Consider the following 23,976-nt stretch of genomic DNA (forward strand, 5'->3'; position numbering starts at 1 on the left):
GAACCCTATCGTTATGCCCCCTTGTAATAGCTCCATCCACCTGAGGAAATAGTCTTTGAACGTTCACTCTATCTATCCCCTTCATCATTTTATAAACCTCTATTAAGTCTCCCCTCAGCCTCCTCCGCTCCAGAGAGAACAGCCCTAGCTCCCTCAACCTTTCCTCATAAGACCTACTCTCCAAACCAGGCAGCATCCTGGTAAATCTCCTCTGCACTCTTTCCAGCGCTTCCACATCCTTCTTATACTGAGGTGACCAGAACTGCACACAATATTCCAAATGTGGTCTCACCAAGGTCCTGTACAGTTGCAACATAACCCCACGGCTCTTAAACTCCAACCCCCTGTTAATAAAAGCTAACACACTACAGGCCTTCTTCACAGCTCTATCCACTTGAGTGGCAACCTTTAGAGATCTGTGGATATGGACCCCAAGATCTCTCTGTTCCTCCACAGTCTTCAGAACCCTACCTTTGACCCTGTAATCCATATTTAAATTAGTCCTACCAAAATGAATCACCTCACATTTATCAGGGTTAAACTCCATTTGCCATTTTTCAGCCCAGCTTTGCATCCTATCTATGCATCCTATCTCTTTGCAGCCTACAACAGCCCTCCACCTCATCCACTACTCCACCAATCTTGGTGTCATCAGCAAATTTACTGATCCACCCTTCAGCCCCCTCCTCTAAGTCATTAATAAAAATCACAAAGAGCAGAGGACCAAGCACTGATCCCTGTGGCACTCCGCTAGCAACCTGCCTCCAATCCGAAAATTTTCCATCCACCACCACCCTCTGTCTTCGATCAGACAGCCAGTTACCTATCCAATTGGCCAACTTTCCCTCTATCCCACACCTCCTCACTTTCATCATAAGCCGACCATGGGGGACCTTATCAAACGCCTTACTAAAATCCATGTATATGAGAATTGTGCCTCTTCTTCAACAGAGGAGTGTCGAATTTCAGGGCCTTGGAGGGTGCGGGAGAAGAAGGCCATGGGTCTGCCCGCCTGGTTAAGAGTGGCGGCTAGGGCAAAGTCAGATGCATCGCTCTCCACCTGGAATGGGATGGATTCGTCTACAGTGTGCATCGTGGCCTTCGCGATATCCACTTTGATGTGGTCAAAGGCCAGCTGAGCCTCCGCCGCCAGGGGAAAAGATGTGGATTTGATGAGCAGAAGGGCTTTGTCCGCATAATTGGGGACCCACTGGGCGTAGTACGAGAAGAAGCCCAGGCATCTCCTCGGTGCTTTGAGGGTGGTGGGGAGGGGAAGTTCCAGGAGGGGACGCCTGCGGTCGGGATCGGGGCCGATGACCCCGTTCTCCACAACACAACCAGGATGGCGAGACGGCACGTGCGGAATACGCACTTCTCCTCATTATAGGTCAGATTGAGGAGTGCCGCGGTGTGGAGGAATTTTTGGAGGTTGGCGTCGTGGTCCTGCTGATCATGGCCGCAGATGGTGATATTATCCAGGTACGGGAAGGTGGCCCACAGCCCGTTCTGGTCCATCATTCGGTCCATCTCACGCTGGAAAACCGAGACACCGTTGGTGACGCTGAAGGGGACCCGAAGGAAGTGACAGAAGCGGCCATCCGCCTCGAAGGCAGTGTATTGGCGGTCTTTCGGGCGGATAGGGAGCTGGTGGTATGCAGACTTCAAATCAATGGTGGAGAACACCCGATATTGTGCAATCTGATTGACCATGTCAGAGATGCGGGGAAGGGGGTACGCGTCCAGCTGCTTGTATCGGTTGATGGTCTGACTGTAGTCGATGACCATGCGATGTTTCTCCCCAGTCTTAACAACCACCACTTGGGCTCTCCAGGGGCTGGTACTGGCCTCAATGATCCCCTCCCCCAGGAGGCGTCGCACCCCGGACTTGATAAACACTCTATCTCCAGTGCTGTACCATCTGCTTTTGGTGGCAATGGGCTTGCAGTCAGGGGTGAGGTGCTCAAAGAGCGAGGGAGGGGCGACTTTAAGGGTCGAGAGACCACAGGTGGTGTGCGGTGGCTGGTCTAATAGCTGTGGATTTTGGACGGAGATTGGGGGAAAAGGCCCATTATACACCATGGTGACGCTCCCAAGGTGACACATGAAATCTAGCCCCAGTAGTACGGCAGCGCAGAGCTGTGGCAGCACGAGGAGCCTGCACTTCTCGTACACCGTGCCCCGTACAGTCAGAGTTGCTACACAGTAGCCGAGGACATTCACTGACTGGGACGTCGAAGCCATGGAGATTGATTGCTGCATTGGCAGTACTGGCAGTGCGTAGCGCCTCACCGTGTTAGGGTGGATAAAACTCTCCATACTCCCACTGTCAAATAAGCAGTTAGTAGTGTGGCCGTTTACCTTGATGTCCATCATCGACCAGGTGAGTTGGTGAGGCCTGAACTGATCCAACGCGACCGAGGCCACGTCGGATTGGGTGAGGAGCCGCACGTGGTGGACGGTTCCCAAAATGGCGGCCCGCATGGCTCGCACGCAACTGACGTCATCCAAGATGGCGGCCCCCATGGGTCACACGCGGCTGATGGCGTCCAAAATGGCGGCTCCCGCGGATCGCACGCGGCCGATGCGTCGAAGACGGTGCCTCCCGCGGATCGCACGCGGCGCTGCTGGGCCTGGAGGCCAATTTTGCCCTGCAGACGTTCAAGTAATGGCCCTTCTTACCGCAGCCAGAGCAGATTGCATCTTTCGCCGGGCAGCATCGTCATGGGTGCTTCTCCAGGCCGCACAAGTAGCAACTTGGGCCTCCGGAGACTGCCGCAGTGGTCAGTTCGGTGTCGGGACGGGGCGTGGCGTAGGTTTGCAGCCCTCCCGGGTACAGAGATGGCGGCGGTCGCGGTGTCCACGGTGCGCCCTCGTGGTCGGGAGTGTAGGCCTCGAGATTCCGGAAAGCCACCTCCAGCGAGCCAGCAAGCGCCACAGTCTTCTGCAGGTCCATCCCACCTTGTTCCAGCAGACGCTGCTGGATATAGGTCGACCTGATGCCCGCGACAAAGGCATCTCTGATCAGGTCGTCGGCGTTTTGGGTGGCTGAAACGGCTTTGCAGCTGCAGGCTCTGCCGAGTGCCTGTAGTCCGCGCAGAAATTGCTCAGTCGATTCCCCGGGCTGCTGTCTGCGAGTGGCCAGCACATGTCTGGCGTAGACCTCATTCAGCTGCCGGTTGTACTGGCTCTTTAGGAGATCGATTGCCGCCTGGTAAGTTTCCGCGTCTCGGATCAGCGCGAAGACGTGAGCGCTGACGCGGGCGTGGAGCACGTGTAGATTGTCGATGTCGGTTACGACGACGGCGGAGGAGGAGGCGATGAAGGTCTCAAAACAGTGCAGCCAGTGATCAAAAGAGTTTGAGGCCCCAACAGCCTCGGGGTCCAAGTCCAGTTTATCAGGTTTTAAGAGTTGTTCCATCCCAAAAACTTTCGTAAATAAAATTGATGCACCATTGATTATGCAAAGACTCGTTGTTGTGAAATAACAGGCTTTTATTAACAAAGAACTGGAGCACTCCCGAACCGATAGCTAATCCAAACTGAGGCAAAAGGGGCGGAGAGCAGTCACCTTTATACCCCGAGAAGGGCGCAGCCCCGGATTGAGGCAGTAGGGGCGTGTCCAGGCATATCACACAAACAGACAATACTACAGTGGTTCACCACAGGGGTCTCTCTCGCCCTCTCTGCCTCTCCACAGAGGGGTTTCTCTCTCTCTCTGTCTCTCCACAGAGGGGTCTCTCTCTTTCTCTATCTCTCTCTCCACAGAGGGGTCTCTCTCTCTCTCTCTGTCTCTCCACAGAGGGGTCTCTCTCTCTCTGTCTCTCGACAGAGGGGTCACTCTCTCTCTCTCTCTCCACAGAGGGGTCTCTCTCTCTCTCTCCCTCTCTCTCTCGACAGAGGGGCCTCTCTCTCTCTCTTTCTCTCTCTCTGTCTCTCCACAAAGGGGTCTCTCTCTCTCCCTCTCACTCTCTCTGCAGAGGGGTCTCTCACCTCTCTCTCTCTCTCTCTCTTTCTCTCTCCACAGAGGGATATCTCTCCCTCTCTCTCTCTCTCTCACTCCCTCTCCACAGAGGAGTCTCCCTCTCTCTCTCTCCACGGATGGGTCTCACACAAAGGAGAGGGATGTGTTGACTGGGAGTGTCTCGGAGGGGAGTGTTGACCCGTTAGAGAAAATCTCCATTACAAGGGAGGAAATGTGAGGTTTTTTAGGGAATATAAAGACTGACAAATCCCCAGGGCCTGATGGAATCTATCCAAGGCTGCTCAGGGAGACGAGAGATAAAATCGCTGGGCCTCTGACGCAAATCTTTGTCTCGTCACTGGACACAGGTGACGTCCCAGAGGATTGGAGGATAGCTAATGTGGTCCCGTTATTTAAGAAGGGTAGGAAGGATAACCTGGGTAATTATAGGCCGGTGAGCTTGACGTCCGTGGTAGGGAAGTTGTTGGAGAGAATTCTTAGAGATAGATGTATGCGCATTTAGAAAGGAATAAACTCATTAACGATAGCCAGCATAGTTTTGTGAGAGGGAGGTCATGCCTCACTAACCTGGTGAGTTTTTTGAAGAAGTGACTTGAATGGTTGATGAGAGAAGGGCCGTGGATGTCGTCTATATGGACTTTAGTAAAACGTTTGACAAAGTCCCTCATGGTAGGTTGGTGCAAAAGGTTGGATCTCATAGGATAAAGGGGGAGGTGGCTAGATGGGTGGAGAACTGGCTTGGTCACAGAAGACAGAGGGTGGTAGTGGAAGGGTCTTTTTCTGGCTGGATGCCTGTGACTAGTGGTGTTCCGCAGGACTCTGTATTGGGACCTTTGCTGTTTGTGATTTATATAAACGATCTGGAAGAAGGTGTAACTGGAGTGATCAGTAAGTTTGCGGATGACACGAAAATGGCTGGACTTGCAGATAGTGAGGAACATTGTCAGAGGCTACAGAAGGATATAGATAGGCTGGAAATTTGGGCAAAGAAATGGCAGATGGAGTTCAATCCAGATAAATGCGAAGTGATGCAATTTGGTAGAACTAACGTAGGGGGGAGCTATACGATAAATGGCAGAACCATAAAGGGTGTAAATACGCAGAGGGACCTGGGTGTGCAAGTCCACAGATCCTTGAAGGTGACGTCACAGGTGGAGAAGATAGTGAAGAAGGCATATGGCATGCTTGCCTTTATAGGACGGGGCATAGAGTATAAAAGTTGGGGTCTGATGGTGCAGTTGTATAGAACGTTGGTTCGGCCGCATTTGGAATACTGCGCCCAGTTCTGGTCGCCACACTACCAGAAGGACGTGGACGCTTTAGAGAGAGTGCAGAGGAGGTTTACCAGGATGTTGCCTGGTATGGAGGGGCTTAGTTATGAGGAGAGATTGGGTAAACTGGGGTTGTTCTCACTGGAAAGACGGAGGATGAGGGGTGACCTAATAGAGGTGTATAAAATTATGAAAGGCATAGATAGGGTGAACGGTGGGAAGCTTTTTCCCAGGTCGGTGGTGACATTCCCGAGGGGTCATAGGTTCAAGGTGAGGGGGGGGGAGGTTTAACACGGATATCAGAAGGACGTATTTTACACAGAGGGTGGTGGGGGTCTGGAATGCGCTGCTGGGCAAGGTGGTGGAGGCGGACACACTGGGAACGTTTAAGACTTATCTAGATAGCCACATGAACGGAGTGGGAATGGAGGGATACAAAAGAATGGTCTAGTTTGGACCAGGGAGCGGCGCGGGCTTGGAGGGCCGAAGGGCCTGTTCCTGTGCTGTATTGTTCTTTGTTCTTTGTTCTCTCTCTCTCTCTCCCTCTCTCCACACAGGGGTCTGTCTCCTCTCTCACTCTCTCTCTCCTCAGAGAGGTCTGTCTCTCTCTCTCTCCACAGAGGGGTCTCTCTCTCTCTCTCCACAGAGAGGTTTCTCTCTCTGTCTCTCTGTCTCTCCACAGAGGGGTCACTCTCTCTCTCTCTCAAAAGAGGGGCCTCTCTCTCTCGCTCTCTCCCTCTCTCCACATAGGGGTCTCTCTCCACTCTCTCTCTCTCTCTCTCTCTCTCCACAGAGGGGTCTCTCTCTGTCTCTCCACAGAGGGGTCTCTCTCTCTCTCTCTCCACAGAGGGCGCTCTCTCTCTGTCTCTCCACAGAGGGGTCTCTCTCTTTCTCTCTCTCTCCGCAGAGGGGTCTCTCTCTTTCTCTCTCTCTCTCTCTCTCCACAGAAGGTTCTCTCTCTCTCTCTCTCTCCACAGAAGGGTCTCTCTCTCTCTCTCTCTCCACAGAGGGGTCTCCCTCTCTCTCTCCACAGAGGGCTCTCCCTCTCTCTCTCCACAGAGGGCTCTCCCTCTCTCTCTCCACAGAAGGGTCTCTCTCTCTCTCTCTCCACAGAGTGGTCTCTCTCTCTCTCTCTCCACAGAAGGGTCTCTCTCTCTCTCTCTCTCTCCACAGAGGATGATGCACCATCAATCACGATACGAGGACTCCAGCGAGTTTGTGAAATAACAGGCTTTTAATCGCAAAGAACTGGAGCACACCCTAGTAGCTAACCTGGCCCAGACTGAGGCGAGGAGAAGGAACCATCACCTTTATACCTCGCTCAGGTGGAAAGGGAGGAGTCTCGGGCCAGGTGCAGCATGGGTGTGTCCAGGCATACACATGTAGTTACAGTGGGTCACCACATTCACACCTCCTTTAAAAAAGAGTCCGGCGGGGGTGGGTGGAACAATATATACAGAGGTATGAAGATCTATATACACAAGAGTCACGAAACTGAGTTAAGGCGTCGTCCCCTCACAGGTTCAGCCTGTTGGGCAGCTTGATCAGTTGCTGTGACCGCTGCAACACCAGTTGAGGTGTTGCTTCCGATGGCAGGGTGGGACCGCTCGAGTCCGCCGTCGTCCCTTCTGGTCGGGTCCTGTGTGGTGACTCCGGGGGCTCAGGCGAGTTGCATACAGGGGGCAAAGATGTGAGCGGACCTGGTGCTACCTGAACAGAGAGGTTTAGGGTTGTGGGGTGGGGGGTCATAGTGGGCTCCGGGGCTCTCGCAGGCGCCAGGTCCCGGATAGAGATTGCGTCCTCCCGCCCATCGTGGTATGCCACGTAGGCACATTGGGGGTTGGCGTGGAGGAGCTGGACCTTTTCAACCAGGGGGTCCGACTTGTGGGGTCGTACATGCCTCCGGAGCAGAACGGGGCCTGGGAACGCCAGCCATGACGGTAGTGCGATTCCCGAGGAGGACTTCCTCGGGAAAGCAAACATCCGCTCATGGGGGGTGGCGTTGGTAGCCGTACACAGGAGGGACCTAATTGAATGCAGTGCATCGGGGAGGACATCTTGCCAGCGGGTGACTGGAAGGCCTTTAGACCGTAGCGCTAGTAAAACGGCCATCCAGACTGTCGCGTTCTCTCTCTCTACCTGCCCGTTACCCCTGGGGTTATAGCTGGTAGTCCTACTCAAGGCTATGCCCTTAGAGAGCAGGTACTGACGCAGCTCATCACTCATGAATGAGGATCCCCAGTCGCTGTGGATGTAGTTAGGGTAACCGAACAGGGTGAAGAGTCCGTGCAGGGCCTTGACAACCGTGGTTGAGGTCATGTCTGAGCAGGGAATGGCAAAAGGGAATCGGAAGTACTCATCTATGACGTTGAGGAAATAGATGTTGCAGTCCAAAGAAGGAAGGGGCCCTTTGAAATCAACGCTGAGGTGTTCAAAGGGGTGGGTGGCTTTTATGAGGTGTGCCCTGTCCGGCCGATAGAAGGCGGCTTACACTCTGCGCAGACCAGACAGTGTCTGGTTACAGACCGGACGTCCTCAACAGAATAGGGCAGGTTACGGGCCTTAATAAAGTGGTAGAGCCTGGTGACCCCCGGGTGACAGAGGTCATTGTGGAGAGTCTGTAGCTGGTTCACTTGTGCGCTGGCACCTGTTCCGCGAAACAGAGCGTCCGGAGGCTCATTGAGCTTCACAGGCCAGTATAAGATATCATAATTGTAGGTGGAGAGCTCAATCCTCCACCTCAGTATCTTATCATTCTTAATCTTGCCCCTCTGCGCGTTGTTGAACATGAAAGCCACCGAACGCTGGTCCGTGAGCAAGGTGAACTGTCGGCCAGCTAAGTAGTGGCACCAGTGTCGCACTGCTTCGACGATGGCCTGAGCCTCCTTTTCGACAGAGGAGTGTCGAATTTACGAGCCCTGAAGGGTTTGTGAGAAGAAGGCTACATGTCTGCCCGGCTGGTTAAGGGTGACGGCCAGGGCGAAGTCAGACGCATCACTCTCCACCTGGAAGGGGATTGACTCGTCCACAACGTGCATCGTGGCCTTCGCGATGTCCGCTTTGATGCGGTCGAAGGCCGAGCGGGCCTCTCCCAACAGGGGAAAAAGGGTGGATTTGATAAGCGGACGGGCCTTATCCGCGTAATTAGGGACCCACTGGGCGTAGTATGAGAAGAAGCCCAGGCATCTCCTCAGTGCTTTAAGCGTGGTCGGGAGGGGGAGTTCCATGGGGGGGCGCATGCGGTCAGGATCGGGGCCGATAACCCCGTTTTCCACCACATATCCCAGGATGGCGAGGCGGTGGGTGCGGAAGACACACTTCTCCTTATTGTAGGTCAGATTTAGGAGAGCGGCCGTGCAAAGGAATTTGTTAAGGTTGGCGTCGTGGTCCTGCTGATCATGGCCGCAGATGGTGACGTTATCCAGGTACGGGAAGGTGGCCCGCAGCCCGTTCTGGTCCACCATTCGGTCCATTTCAGGCTGGAAGAGCGAGACCCCATTGGTGATGCCGAAGGGAACCCTAAGAAAGTGGTAGAGGCGGCCATCCGGCTCGAAAGCCGTATATTTGCGGTCCTCCGGGCGGATGGGGAGCTGGTGGTAGGAAGATTTGAGGTCAATCGTGGAGAACACCCGGTATTGCGCAATCCGATTGACCATGTCGGATATGCGCGGAAGGGGATACGCATCCAGCTGCGTGTACCGGTTGATGGTCTGACTGTAATCGATGGCCATCCAGTGCTTCTCCCCAGTCTTGACCACCACCACCTGCGCTCTCCAGGGGCTGGTGCTCGCCTCAATGATCCCTTCCTTCAGGAGCCGCTGGACCTCGGACCTAATGAAGGTCCTGTCCCCCGCACTGTACCGCCTGCTCTTAGTGGCAATGGGCTTACACTCGGGGGTGAGGTGTTCGAATAGCGAGGGAGGGGTGACTTGGACGGTTGAAAGGCCGCAAGTGGTGCACGGTGGGCAGTCTAGGAACTGTGGGTTGCAGACAGAGATTGGGGGAAGAGGCCCGTTGTACTGCAACGTGACACTCCTAAGATAGATCATGAAATCGAGCCCTAGGAGTACGGGCGCGCAGAGGTGTGGCAGCACCAGGAGCTTAAAATTTGCGTACTCGGTCCCCCGAACTGTAAGGGTCACCACACAATACCCGAGGACATCCACCGAGCGGGACTTCGAGGCCAAGGAAATGGTTTGCTTGACTGGCCGCACTGAAAGGGCGTAGCGGCGCACAGTATCGGGGTGGATAAAGCTCTCCGTACTCCCGCAGTCAAACAAACAATTTCCCACGCGGCCGTTTACCTGGATGTCCATCATGGACCTGGTGAGCTGATGTGGACGAGACTGGTCCAGCTGGACCGCTGCCACCGTGGGTCCCGGAGAATCATCGACCGGCATCCAAAATGGCGGCTCCCTTGTCTCGCATGCGGCCAACGGCGTCCAAGATGGCGGCTCCCTTGACTCCCTCGTGGCCGATGGCATCCAAAATGGCGGCTCCCTTGACTCACATGCGGCTGATGGCGTTCGGATTTTCGGTTCCCTCGGGTCGCACACTGCGCTGTTTGGTTTCGAGGCCGACTTTGCCCTGCAGACTTTAGCGTAGTGGCCTTTCTTTCCGCACCCGGAGCAGAACACCTCCCTTGCCGGGCAGCGTTGTCGGGGGTGCTTCCCTCGACCGCAAAAATAGCACTTTGGGCCTGCAACAGCCGCAGCAGTCGAGTCGTTGGTGGGGCGCTGTGTGGCGCAAGGCTGTGGCCCTCCTAGATACTGGGGTGGTAGTGGCCGTGAGGCCCACGATGTCACTGCTTGGTCGGGTACGTACGCTTCGAGGTTACGGAATGCCACTTCTAGGGATTCAGCGAGTGCCACAGTTTTTGGAAGATCTAGCCCACCTTGTTCTAGCAGGCACTGCCGAATATAGTTGGATGCAATGCCCGTAACGTAGGCATCGCGGATTAAGTCCTCCGTATACCGCGCAGCGGATACGGCCTTGCAGTTACAGGCCCTGCCGAGCGCACATAGTTCGCGGAGAAACTGTGCGTTTGATTCTCCCGGCCGCTGTTTTCGGGAAGCCAGAAGGTGCCTGGCGTAGACTTCGTTTGTCTGTTGGCTGTATTGGCTCTTTAGGAGCGCAACGCATCCACGTACGTTTCTGCGTCACAGATGGTGGCATAAACTGCGTCGTTTACCCGGGCGTTGAGCACGTGCAGCTTGTCTGAATCGGACCGGGCGGCTGTGGAGGCTCCGAGGAAGGCGTCGAAGCACTTCAGCCAGTGATTGAAGCTGCTGGCGGCTCCCACAGCTTGCGGATCCAGGTTTAATGTATCGGGCTTTAGAAGTTGCTCCATTACATTATTTTTTCTTTGTGAATAAAATTGATGCGCTATCAATCACAATATGAAGACTCCAGTGAGTGATGTGAAATTAACAGGCTTTTATTCACAAAGAACTGGAGCACACCCTTGTAGCTGACCTGGTCTAGACTGAGGCAAGGAGGAGGAACCATCACCTTTATACCTCGCTCTGGTGGAAAGGGAGGAGTCTCAGGTGGAAAGGGAGGAGTCTCGGGCCAGGTGCAGCATGGGTGTGTCCAGGCATACACATGTAGTTACAGTGGGTCACCACAGGTGGGGTCTCTCTCTCTCCACAGTGGGGTCTCTCTCTCTCTCTTTCTTTCCGCAGAGGGCTCTCTCTCTCTCTCTCTCCACAGAGGGATCTCTCTCTCTCTCTTTCTATCTCTCTCTCCACAGATGGGTCTCTCTCTCTATCTCTCCCTCTCTTTCTACAGAGGGGTCTCTCTCTCTCTCTCTCCACAGATGGGTCTCTCTCGCTCTCCAAAGAGGGGCTTCTCTCTCTCTCTCTCTCTCTCCACAGAGGGATCTCGCTCTTTCTCTCTCTACAGAGGGGTCTCTCTCTCTCTCTCTCCACAGAGGGGTCTCTCTCTCTCTCCACGGAGGGGCCTCCCTCTCTCTCTCTCTCTCACCACAGAGGAGTCTCTCTCTCTCTCTTTCTCTTTTTCTCTCTCCATCGAGGGGTCTTTCTCTCTCTCTTTCTCTCTCTCTCTCTCTCCACATAGGGCTCTCTCTCTCTTTTTCTCTCTCCATAGAGGGGTCTTTCTCTCTCTCTTTCTCCCTCTCTCTCTACATAGGGCTCTCTCTCTCTCTCTCTTTCTCTCTCTCTCTCCACAGTGGGTCTCTCTCTCTCTCTCTCTCTCCACAGGGGGGGTCTCTCACTCTCTCTTTCTCCACAGAGGGGTCTCTCTCTCTCTTTCTCTCTCTCTCCACAGGGGGGTCTCTCTCTCTCTCTTTATCTGCAGAGGGATCTCTCTCTCTCTCTTTCTATCTCTCTCTCCAGAGGGCTCTCTCTCTCTCTCTCTCCACATAGGGGTCTCTCTCTCTCTCTCTCTCTCTTTCTATCTCTCTCTCCAGCGTGCTCTCTCTCTCTCTCTCTCTCCACATAGGGGTCTCTCTCTCTCTCTCTCTTTCTATCTATCTCTCCAGAGGGGTCTCTCTCTCTATCTCTCTTCACTCTCCACAGATGGGTCTCTCTCACTCTCCAAAGAGGGGTCTCTCTCGCTCTCTCTCTCCCCAGAGGGCTCTCTCTCTCTCTCTCCACAGAGGGGTCTCTCTCTCTCTCTCTCTCCATGGAGGGGCCTCTCTCTCTCTCTCTCTCACCACAGAGGGGTCTCTCACTCTCTCTTTCTCTTTTTCTCTCTCCATAGAGGGGTCTTTCTCTCTCTCTTTCTCTCTCTCTCTCCACATAGGGCTCTCTCTCTCTCTCTTTCTCTCCACAGGGGGGTCTCTCACTCTCTCTTTCTCCACAGAGGGGTCTCTCTCTCTTTCTCTCTCTCTCCACAGGGGGGTCTCCCTCTCTCTCTCTTTATCCACAGAGGGATCTCTCTCTCTCTCTCTCTCTTTCTATCTCTCTCTCCAGAGGGCTCTCTCTCTCTATCTCTCCTCTCTCTCCACAGAGGGGTCTCTCTCTCTCTCTCTCTCTCTCCACAGAGGGCTCTCTCTCTCTCTCTCCACATAGGGGTCTCTCTCTCTCTCTCTCTCTCTTTCTATCTCTCTCTCCAGAGGGGTCTCTCTCTCTATCTCTCTTCACTCTCCACAGATGGGTCTCTCTCACTCTCCAAAGAGGGGTCTCTCTCGCTCTCCCTCTCCACAGAGGGGTCTCTCTCTCTCTCTTTCTCTCTCTCCATAGAGGGGTCTTTCTCTCTCTCTTTCTCTCTCTCTCCACATAGGGCTCTCTCTCTCTCTCTCCACACAGGGGAGTCTCTCACTCTCTCTTTCTCCGCAGAGGGGTCTCTCTCTCTCTCTCTCTCCACAGACGGGTCTCTCTCTCTCCCTCTCTCCCCACAGATGGGTCTCTCTATCTATCTCTCTCTCTCCAAAGAGGGGTCTCTCTCTCTCTCCACAGTGGGGTCTCTCTCTCTCTCTCCTTCTCTCTCCACAGAGGGGTCTCTCTCTCTCCACAGAGGGGTCTCTCTCTCTCTCTCTCTCTCTCCACAGTGGGGTCTCTCTCTCTCTCTCCACAGTGGGGTCTCTCTCTCTCTCTCTCCACAGTGGGGTCTCTCTCTCTCTCTCTGTCTCCACAGAGGCTGTATTAGAGTTGATGACATTTTCCAGCATTTTCTATTGTGGTCCAGGTTCCAGCATTGCAGTGTTTGGCATGTTATCATCATGTTGAGATTGTCAGATTTGGGATTCTGGAGGTACCGTAGGGATTGGTCAGATGGTGGATTTGGGATTTTTAGTCTGAGTGAGCATTGTGAGATTGTGAAAATGGACAAAGGCGGAATTAACTAACCCGGATAGTCATTTCAAAATGGAACTGCCAGACAAGCCAATCAGAGACCAGCACTCTGAGTGAACTGTGACCTCTTGTGGTAGCAGAGTAAATATTGAGAAAAGCACTCGTGCCGTAGCACCACAGGGCAATTTGTAAGGCTTAATGTAAGCCTTTCTTGTGACTATTTAATAGTCGCAAGCAAGGCTTACATTAACATTGCAATGAAGTTACTGTGAAATTCCCCTAGTCGCCACACTCCGGCGCCTGTTCGGGTCAATGCGCCTCACCGCACTATTTCAGCAGCCAGTTATTCAGACTGGAGCGTCAGAGGTTTATTGTCAATGTCAAAGCACATCCTGCACCTTTTCATTCCCTTTGGCGTGTAGCTAAGCAGGCGCAGGAAAGCCTGTGTACAAGGAACGGAGTTTAGATCCAAAATAGTCTGACTAATCCTGGTTGACTTTATGTTTAGAGTTTATTTATTAATGTCACAAGTAGGCTTACATTAGCACTGTAATGAAGTTACTGTGAAAATCTCCTAGTCGCCACACTCCGGCGCCTGTTTGGGTACACTGAGGGAAAATTTAGCATGGCCAATGCACCTAACCAGCACGTCTTTCGGACTGTGGGAGGAAACTGGAACACCCAGAGGAAACCCACGCAGAAACGGGGAGAATGTGCAAACTCCACACAGATAGTGACCCAAGCCGGGAATTGAATCCAGGTCCCTGGCGCTGTGAGGTCGCAATGCTAACCACTGTGCCACCGTGCTGGAAATGGCCCAAGAGAAATGGGAGTGATAAAAGGGCCAGAACTTTCTCACACTTTCTCCCTCTCTCTCTCTCTCTCTGTACACAGAGGGGTCCCTCTTTCTCTCTCTCTCAACAAAGAGGTCTCTGTCTCTTTCTCTGTCCACAGCGGGGTCTCTCTCTCTCTCTCTCTCCACAGAGGCGTCTCTCTCTCTCTCTCTCTCTTTCTCTCTCCACAGACCCCCCCCCCCCCCGCACTCCCACTGACCCCCGCACTCCCACTGACCCCCCACACTCTCACTGACCCCCCCCGCACTCCCACTGACCCCCCCCACACTCTCACTGACCCCCCCACACTCCCACTGACCCCCCCACACTCTCACTGACCCCTCCCAAACTCTCACTGACCCCCCCTCCCACACTCCTCACTGACCCCCCGCACTCCCACTGACCCCCCACACTCTCACTGACCCCCCCGCACTCCCACTGACCCCCCGCACTCCCACTGACCCCCCACACTCTCACTGACCCCCCCCCACACTCTCACTGACCCCCCCACACACTCCCACTGACCCCCCCCCCCCCCCCCCCCCCCACTCCCACTGACCTCCCCCCACTCACACTCTCACTGACCCACCCGGCCTTGGGTGGTGAGGCTGCTGTAAAGCGGTGCAGTTCTTACCTCAGGAGTTGACACAATGCTCCATGTTTAAATGGGGTCTGCACTCCTCTGCTCACTGCTGTCTGTGCCGAACTCTCCCAACCATGTTAGGAGGTGTCACTGACACAGAACGGATCCCAGTCAAATTCCCTTCCAATTGTTAGACCCATGCTGCATTAGTCACGGAAAAGGGGGTAACCTTTAATCTCCTCCTGTGCGTACACATTTAGTAGTTAAATATTTAACGCTGCTTTGCAGCTCGGGGCCACAGAGCCTGCCTACAACGGGAGACTCAGCACTCAGAGTATGACACAGCAGTCCTGTGGAGGAGGGGGAAAACCACAGAAAATTGGGATACAATTGCAGTGTTTCCCATAGGTGGAACAAGTCTGGAGTTTTTTTAACCGTAATGTCCAGCTGCTTCACACAGTTAGATTCTTGTTTTTCCCAGAACTGGATCTTCTCTCTCTCTGTCAAACCTGAAAGCAGCACAGAGCAGCTACTGATTTTCACAGAGGTTACCTGGTGAAGATCTCCTAGTCGCCAGTCACAGGCAGGCTGGTTCTAAGGGTGGACTCCTGTTCTGTCAGGCATCAAGTCACTGGGAGGTAGGAGAGCTGGGTGAAGGTGGGAGAGGAGTAGGCCTGTCTGCAGCAACTGGAGGATCAGATATTCTGTATGTTTGAAAAGTGAATGAAGGAGAGCGAGCAGCAGGGCATCAGCAAAAGATGCAGGCCGCTGAGGGAATTCGCTGCACTGTGTGTCTGGAGGACTATAGCCTGGGGACTGAGAATCGGCCTCGCATTCTCCCCCAGTGCCTGCACACCTTCTGCGAGGGCTGCCTTGAAAAACTGGTGGAGTTCAGTGACTTTCACGTTGTGTGTCCTATATGCAGAGTGGCTAATGATGTGGCAGATGCTGGTGGGGTACAAAGCCTGCCCATCAGTACTCGGGTGTCCCTGCCTCCCCAGACCAGTCCACAATGTCACGACCTGAGCATCTTAAGGTTTATGGATCCCGATGCCCCTGCCTGCCCAGCTTGTGGCAGCCTCACCCTCTATGCCCCCCTCGGACAAGACGAGACTGTTACCCAGTGCCACACCTGTGGCTGGCTGGGCACTGGTACAGCGGAGATGCACAGTAATCTGCTCCGAGAACGGGACAGCCTACCCGTGCTAAACAGGACAACAGAGGGCCAACTGTGCCGAGACCGTCACTGATCACAGCACTGTGTCAACTCCTGAGGTAAGAACTGCACCGCTTTACAGCAGCCTCACCACCAAAGGGTGGGTGGGTCAGTGGGAGTGTGGGGTGGGGGGGGGGGGGGGGGTCAGTGGGAGTGTGGGTGGGGAGTCAGTGAGAGTTTGGGAGGGTGAGTGAGAGTGTGGAGAGGGGGCGTCAGAGAGAGTGTAGGGGGTCAGTGAGATTGTGGGGGGTCAGTGGAGTGTGGGGGGGGTCAGTGGGAGTATGGGAGTGTCCAGTGGGAGTGTGGGGGGTCAGTGGAGCGTGGGGGGGTCAGTGGGAGTGTGGGGGGTCAGTGGGAGTGTGGAGTGTCAGTGGGAGTGTGGGGGGGTCAGTGAGTGTGGTGGGATCAGTGGGAGTGTGAGTGGGATCAGTGGGAGTGTGGGGGGGGTCAGTGGGAGTGTGGGGGGTCAGTGGGAGTGTGGGGGGGTCAGTGGGAGTGTGGGAGGGTCAGTGGGAGTGTGGGAGGGTCAGTGGGAGTGTGGGGGGGGGGTCAGTGGGAGTGTGGGAGGGTCAGTGGGAGGGTCAGTGGGAGTGTGGGGGGGTCAGTGGGAGTGTGGGAGGGTCAGTGGGAGGGTCAGTGGGAGTGTGGGAGGGTCAGTGGGAGTGTGGGGGTCAGTGGGAGTGTGGGAGGGTCAGTGGGAGTGTGGGAGGGTCAGTGGGAGTGTGGGAGGGTCAGTGGGAGTGTGGGGGGGGTCAGTGGGAGTGTGGGGGATCAATGGGAGTGTGGGAGGTTCGGTGGGAGTGCGGGGGGGACAGTGGGAGTGTGGGAGGGTCAGTGGGAGTGTGGGAGGGTCGGTGGGAGTGTGGGAGGGTCAGTGGGAGTGTGGGAGGGTCAGTGGGAGTGTGGGAGGGTCAGTGGGAGAGTGGGAGGGTCAATGGGAGTGTGGGGGGGTCAGTGGGAGAGTGGGAGGGTCCGTGGGAGGGTCAGTGGGAGTGTGGGAGGGTCAGTAGGAGTGTGGGGGTCAGTGGGAGTGTGGGAGGGTCAGTGGGAGTGTGGGAGGGTCACTGGGAGTGTGGAGGGTCCAGTGGGAGTGTGGGGGGGGGGTCAGTGGGAGTGTGGGGGGATCAATGGGAGTGTGGGAGGGTCAGTGGGAGTGTGGGAGGGTCAGTGGGAGTGTGGAAGGGTCAGTGGGAGTGTGGGAGGGTCAGTGGGAGTGTGGGAGGGTCAGTGGGAGGGTCAGTGGGAGTGTGGGGGGGGTCAGTGGGAGAGTGGGAGGGTCAGTGGGAGTGTGGGGGGTCAGTGGGAGTGTGGGAGGGTCAGTGGGAGTGTGGAGGGTCAGTGGGAGTGTGGGGAGGTCAGTGGGAGTGTGGGGGGGTCAGTGGAGTGTGGGAGGGTCAGTGGGAGTGTGGGAGGGTCAGTGGGAGTGTGGGGGGTTCAGTGGGAGAGGGGGGGTCAGTGGGAGTGTGGGGGGGTCAGTGGGAGTGTGGGAGGGTCAGTGGGAGTGTGGGGGGGTCAGTGGGAGTGTGGGAGGGTTAGTGGGAGTGTGGGTAGGGGTCAGTGGGAGTGTGGGGGGGTCAGTGGGAGTGTGGGAGGGTCAGTGGGAGTGTGGGGGGGTCAGTGGGAATGTGGGGGGGTCAGTGGGAGTGTGGGAGAGTCAGTGGGAGTGTGGGAGGGTCAGTGGGAGTGTGGGGGCTCAGTGGGAGTTTGGGGGGCTCAGTGGGAGTGTGGGGGGGTCAGTTGGAGTGTGGGGGGGGTCGGTGGGAGTGTGGGAGAGTCAGTGGGAGTGTGGGGGGTTCAGTGGGAGTGTGGGAGGGTCAGTGGGAGTGTGGGGAGGTCAGTGGGAGTGTGGGGGGGTCAGTGGGAGTGTGGGGGGGTCAGTGGGAGTGTGGGGGGTTCAGCGGGAGAGGGGGCGTCAGTGGGAGTGTGGGGGGGTCAGTGGGAGTGTGGGGGGTCAGCGGGAGTGTGGGAGGGTCAGTGGGAGTGTGGGGGGGTCAGTGGGAGTGTGGGGGGGTCAGTGGCAGTGTGGGTGGGTCAGTGGGAGTGTGGGAGGGTCAGTGGGAGTGTGGGAGGGTCAGTGGGAGTGTGGGAGGGTTAGTGGGAGTGTGGGGGGGTCAGTGGGAGAGTGGGAGGGTCAGTGGGAACGTGGGAGGGTTAGTGGGAGTGTGGGAGGGGGTCAGTGGGAGTGTGGGATGGTCAGTGGGAGTGTGGGGGGGTCAGTGGGAGTGTGGGATGGTCAGTGGGAGTGTGGGGGGGGTCAGTGGGAGTGTGGGGGGGTCAGTGGGAGTGTGGGATGGTCAGTGGGAGTGTGGGGGGGTCAGTGGGAGTGTGGGATGGTCAGTGGGAGTGTGGGGGGGTCAGTGGGAGTGTGGGAGGGTCAGTGGGAGTGCGGGAGGGGTTCAGTGTGAGGGAGAGTTTGATTCTCACTCCAGTTCAGTAATGTTGAATGCAATTCCATGGCTAAAATAAAGACTCCATCTTGCCTCGTGCCCCACCTTGCCCAGTCAGCTCACACTGGCTCCCAGAGATTGCATAGTGCCCTACAGGTGTGACGTGGGGGACAGGGTGCCAGTCCTCAGTTGTAATGGGAGTTGTATCTGATCCTCACCCACCCAGACTTCACAGCGGAGAGCTCTGGAGCATGCCCCCTATTGATCCTTTCCTTCTATGAAGCTAAAGCGTTGGAATCCAGCCACTGCTCGGAATGAGATCAGCCACAGCCCAAACTGGGGCTTGAGCCCGGAAATCTTGTGTCCAGTGCAGCTCAGTGCTGTACTGAATGAACACTGTCCCAAAGCAGCAACAGGCCAAGCCCACATTGTCAATCTGAAGTCTGAGTGCTGCAGTGCATCATTCTGAAGCCATATTGGACAGGGAGAATCAAACAGGCTGAGAATCGCAGAGAGCAGTGCTGAGGGCCCGGAGGCTGAGTGAGTGAGTGAGTGAGTGAGTGAGTGAGTGAGTGAGTGAGTGAGTGAGTGAGTGAGCGAGCGAGCTGTGTGCACATTTCCCTTCACACCCAAATCCTCTTTTCCACAGGAGCTTTATTTTTGGAGAGTGATGGTGTATCCTGTGGATGAACCAAATGCTGCAACCACCCCCCAACACACAGGATGATGGAGGCTCTGTACTGATGGGCGTTGCATTCTGATAGTCAACCAGCTGAACCTTCTTCAAGCTGACTAGATTTCTCCTGCCTGTGTAGACAGAATCGAAGACCGTTCTGCTGTTATTTACCCAAATGTTCCTGCCCTTTCAGCACAGTTACGAGCATTCAGTTTGGAAGAATAATTGTCACACGCTCGGAAACGCACACTCAAAACAGTCCATGCTCATTCACTAAGAATATGTATTCCTCCCTCATTGCGCTCCAATCTTCCTCACTGGTCAATGGACAGAGCAGCCTCACAAGGCAAACCTATCATCTTTCACCCCCTACACGGAACCCCTCGCTCTGAAAGCTGCCACCCAGTCACGCAGGGCAGGCAGAGAGCTCCATCTAAAACAAAAGGGAAACTATATCTGGATTAATTTCCAATCAGATTGTCATGCTGCAATATTTCATTCACCGTGACCTCTATGGGCCACTGATTGTGACACTGTTTGGTTAGCACAGTAAAGGTCGTTCAGTGGAAACACCCTGTACAAGTGACCAGTTCCATCTAACATAACTCAGCTATCCCACTTTTTGTTTGCAGGTAGCTAATTGCACACAGGGTAGCAAAGTAACATCAGGAAAGTCAGAGTTCCTACATTACAGATCGTTGTTCATTCAGCAGGATAAGGGTTACTCACTGTCTAACTAGAGTCATAGGGCCCGATTTTACCTTCAGGTTGCGCCCGTTTTTGGGTGCAAAAACTTGGTAAAGTCGGGAGTGAGGCGAGTAACACGATCCACGCCCGCCCCCCCCCAATTTACCAAGGCCTGAAAATGGCCGCGATCAGGACCGCGCCCAAAACGGGCACGACGGCCATTTAAATGCATTTGCATGCATCTAAATTGACTTAATGGGCTGCACGCCCAAACTTATCGGCACTTCCCCCTTTACCACCGTGTTCGCCCATCCAGACTCAGCGTGACAGACATGCTCCACAAAAGTCCGATTCAGACGCTCCAATTAGTGCCGAGTGTCCACCGGCTTTCTGCTTGAGATCGGCAGGGGGTTGAAGGGAGGGTCCTCTGCCACTCTAGCTGTGATGAATGAGGGGGAAGGGAGATCCGCTGCCAATCTGCCTGTGATCAATGAGGGGGAAGGGGCGTCCGCTGCCACTCTGCCTGAGATCAGTGAGGGGGAAGGCAGGTCAGCTGCCACGCTGCCTGAGATCAGTGAGGGGGAAGGGGGGGTCCGCTGCCACTCTGCCTGAGATCAGTGAGGGGGAAGGCAGGTCCGCTGCCACGCTGCCTGAAATCAGTGAGGGGGAAGGGGGGAGGGGCTCACGATCGGTCTGGGTGGCGGGGGATGTGGATGGAGGGATAAGGGGGTCCGTAATGTAGTGGGGATGGGGCAATGTCTGTGGGGACCGGGGGAGGCATTATCCGGCCCGGGAGCAATGTGGCAGGGGAGTTGCATTCTTTCTGTGCATGCGCAGTCGTAGGCGCCGATCGAAGCTGCAGGATTTTGGACTTGTTAAGCCCCGCCCACAGGCTTGTGCAGCGCGATTCAGAATCGCTGATATTTTTTCAGGCAGAGTGTGTATGGGGGCGCCTGTGAACGGGTCTAAAAGACGGATCTGAAACACTCCCAGTTTCAAGTCCACCCAGCATTTAGAATCAAAATGGTAAAATAGGGCCCATAGAGTCATAGAGGTTTTCAGTAAGGAAGCAGGCCCTTCGGTCCAACTTGTCCATGCCGCCCAGTTTTTACCATTAAGCTAGTCCTAATTGCCCATGTTTGGCCCACATCCCTCTATACCAATCTCACCCTTCTAACTGTCTAGGTACTTTTTAAAAGTCGAAATTGTACCTGCATCTACTGCTACCTCTGGCAGCTCACTCCAGACACTCACCACCCTCTGAGTGAAAAAATTGCCCCTCTGGACCCTTTTGTATCTCTCCCCTCTCACCTTAAACCTATGCCCTCTAGTTTTAGACTCCCCTACCTTTGGGAAAAGATATTGACTATCTAGCTGATCTGTACCCCTCATTATTTTACAGACCTCTATAAGATCACCCTCCAGCCTTCTACGCTTAGCCTGTAGTTCCCAGGCTTTTCCCTGCAGCCCTTCTTAAACAAAGGCACAACATTTGCCACCTTCCAATTTTCAGGCTGTCGATGATTCAAATATCTTTGCTAGGGGACCCGCAATTTCCTCCCTAGCCTCCCACAACGTCCTGGGATGCATTTCATCAGGTCCCAGGGATTTATTTACCTTGATGTACTTTAAGACTTCCAGTACCTCCTCCTCTGTAATATGTACACTCCTCAAAACATCACTATTTATTTCCCCAAGTTCCCTAACATCCATGCTTTTCTCAACAGTAAATACTGATGAGAAATATTCATTTAGGATCTCACCCATCTCTTGTGGATCCGCACATAGATGACCTTGTTGGTCATTAAGAGGCCCTATTCTCTCCCTAGTTACTCTTTTGTCCTTTATGTATCTGTAGAAGCTCTTTGGATCCTCTTTTGCCTTATTTGCCAAAACAATCTCATGTCCCCTCTTTGCCCTCCTGATTTCTTTCTTAACTCTACTCCTACACCCTCTATACTCTTCAAGGGATCCACTTGATCCCAGCTGCCTATGCAGATCATATGCCTCCTTCTTCTTCTTGACCAGGGCCTCAATATCCCGAGTCATCCAGGGTTCTCTGTTTCTACAAGCCTTGCCTTTCACACTAAAAGGAATATGCTTACCCTAAACCCTTTTGAAAGCTTCCCTACAAGCCACCCCTTTGCCTGCCAACAGACTCCCCCAGTCAACTTTTGAAAGTTCCTGTCTAATACCATCAAAATTGGCCTTGCCCCAATTTAGAATTTTAACATTTGGGCCAGACCTCTCATTCTCCATAGCTATCTTAAAACTAATGGAATTATGGTCACTGGTCCCAAAGTGATCCCTCACTAACACTTCTGTCACCTGCCCTTCCTTATTTCCCAAGAGGAGGTCAAGTTTTTCCTCTTCTCCAGTTGGGCCATCCACATACTGAATGAGAAATTCCTCCTGAACACATGCAACAAATACCTCTCCATCCAAGCCCCTAATACTATGGCTGTCCCAGTCAATTTTGGGAAAGTTAAAGCCCCCTACTATTTGATGCGCGATTAATTCACTCGGGAGGCTGGATCGTACCCGGGAAATAAAGGCTTTTATTAGTAACAAGAATGGAGCATACTATATAACAATACAATCCCAGACTAAAGGGTCACTAGGCAGTGCAGTGACCTTTATACTCCTACAGGTAGGCGGAGCCAACCGGAGTGTACCACAGAACAATACCAACAGGTAGAACACCCCAACCCTAACCCCAACAGTAACAACAGTAACATATGTACAAGTACCCATAGTGCTAACCATCTATGGTTCAGTACCCATAGTGGTAACCATCTATGGTTCACCACACTATTACCACCCTATTTTTCTTGGAACTATCTGTAATCTCCTCACACATTTGCCTCTCAATTTCCTGCTGACTATTTGGGGACCTATAGTACAATCCTATCAAAGTGATTTCCCCCTTCTTATTTCTCAGTTCTACCCATTTAGACTCAGTGGGTGAACTCTCAGAAGTATCCCCTCTCAGTACTGCCAAGACGTTCTCCCTAATGAAAAGCGCAACTCCCCCTCCTCTCTTATCTCCTGTTCTATTCTTCCTATAGCATCTGTACCCTGGAACATTGAGCTGCCAGTCCTGCCCCTTCTTTAGCCAAGTTTCAGTAGAGCGATAATATCCCAGTCCCATGTACCCGTCCATGCCGAGTTCATCTGCCTTGCCCATCAGGCCTCTTGCATTCAAATAAATGTAATTTAATCTGGACTTCCAAAGAACAAAGAAAATTACAGCACAGGAACAGGCCCTTCGGCCCTCCAAGCCTGCACCGACCATGCTGCCCGACTTAACTAAAACCGCCTCCCCTTCCGGGGACCATATCCCTCTATTCCCATCCTATTCATGTACTTGTCAAGATGCCACTTAAAAGTCACTACCGTATCCGCTTCCACTACCTCCCCCGGCAAAGAGTTCCAGGCACCCACTACCCTCTGTGTAAAAAATCTGCCTCGTACATCTCCTTTAAACCTTGCCCCTCGCAACTTAAACCTATGCCCCCTAGTAATTGACTCTTCCACCCTGGGAAAAAGCTTCTGACTATCCACTCTGTCCATGCCTCTCATAATCTTGTAGACTTCTTTCAGGTCTCCCCTCAACCTCAGTCGTTCCAGTGAGAACAAACCAAGTTTCTCCAACCTCTCCTCATAGCTAATGCCCTCCATACCAGGCAACGTCCTGGTAAATCTTTTCTGTACTCTCTCCAAAGCCTCCACATCCTTCTGGTAGTGTGGCGACCAGAATTGAACACTATATTCCAAGTGCGGCCTAACTAAGGTTCTATAAAGCTGCAACATGACTTGCCAATTTTTAAACTCAATACCCCGGCCGATGAAGGCAAGCATGCCGTATGCCTTCTTGACTACCTTCTCCACCTGCATTGCCACTTTCAGTGACCTGTGTATCTGTACACCCAGATCCCTTTGCCTATCAATACTCTTAAGGGTTCTGCCATTTGCTATATATTTCCTATCTGTATTAGATCTTCCAAAATGCATTACCTCACATTTGTCCGGATTAAACTCCATCTGCCATCTCTCCGCCCAAGTCTCCAACTGATCTATATCCTGCTGTATCCTCTGATGGTCCTCATCGCTATCCGCAAATCCACCAACCTTTGTGTCGTCCGCAAACTTACTAATCAATCCAGTTACATTTTCCTCCAAATCATTTATATATATATTACAAACAGCAAAGGTCCCAGCACTGATCCCTGAGGAACACCACTTGTCACAGCCCTCCATTCAGAAACACACCCTTCCCTTGCTCTCTGTCTTGCTCTTGCCTGACTTGTCTAGTACTAGGATTACGATTACTGACGTTGCCTTTACTATTTAATGTGTTCTCTTTAACTTCCGTGCTGTACAGAGTTACTGTTTATTCAGCAGGGTAAGGACTGCTCACTGTTAACTGAGTGTAATTCAAAATAACACCCTGGAACGGTGAACCCTTCTGTACACCCACTACAGGCCGCCACTTCCATACAATGGAATTTAGAATACTCCCAATAAGCAATTATTTCCCACCCTAATTGGCTTCTCCTTATTCCAAGAGTCATCTCAACCAGT

This window comes from Mustelus asterias, chromosome 13 (genome assembly GCF_964213995.1).
Source record: "Mustelus asterias chromosome 13, sMusAst1.hap1.1, whole genome shotgun sequence".
Taxonomy (NCBI): Eukaryota; Metazoa; Chordata; class Chondrichthyes; order Carcharhiniformes; family Triakidae; genus Mustelus; species Mustelus asterias.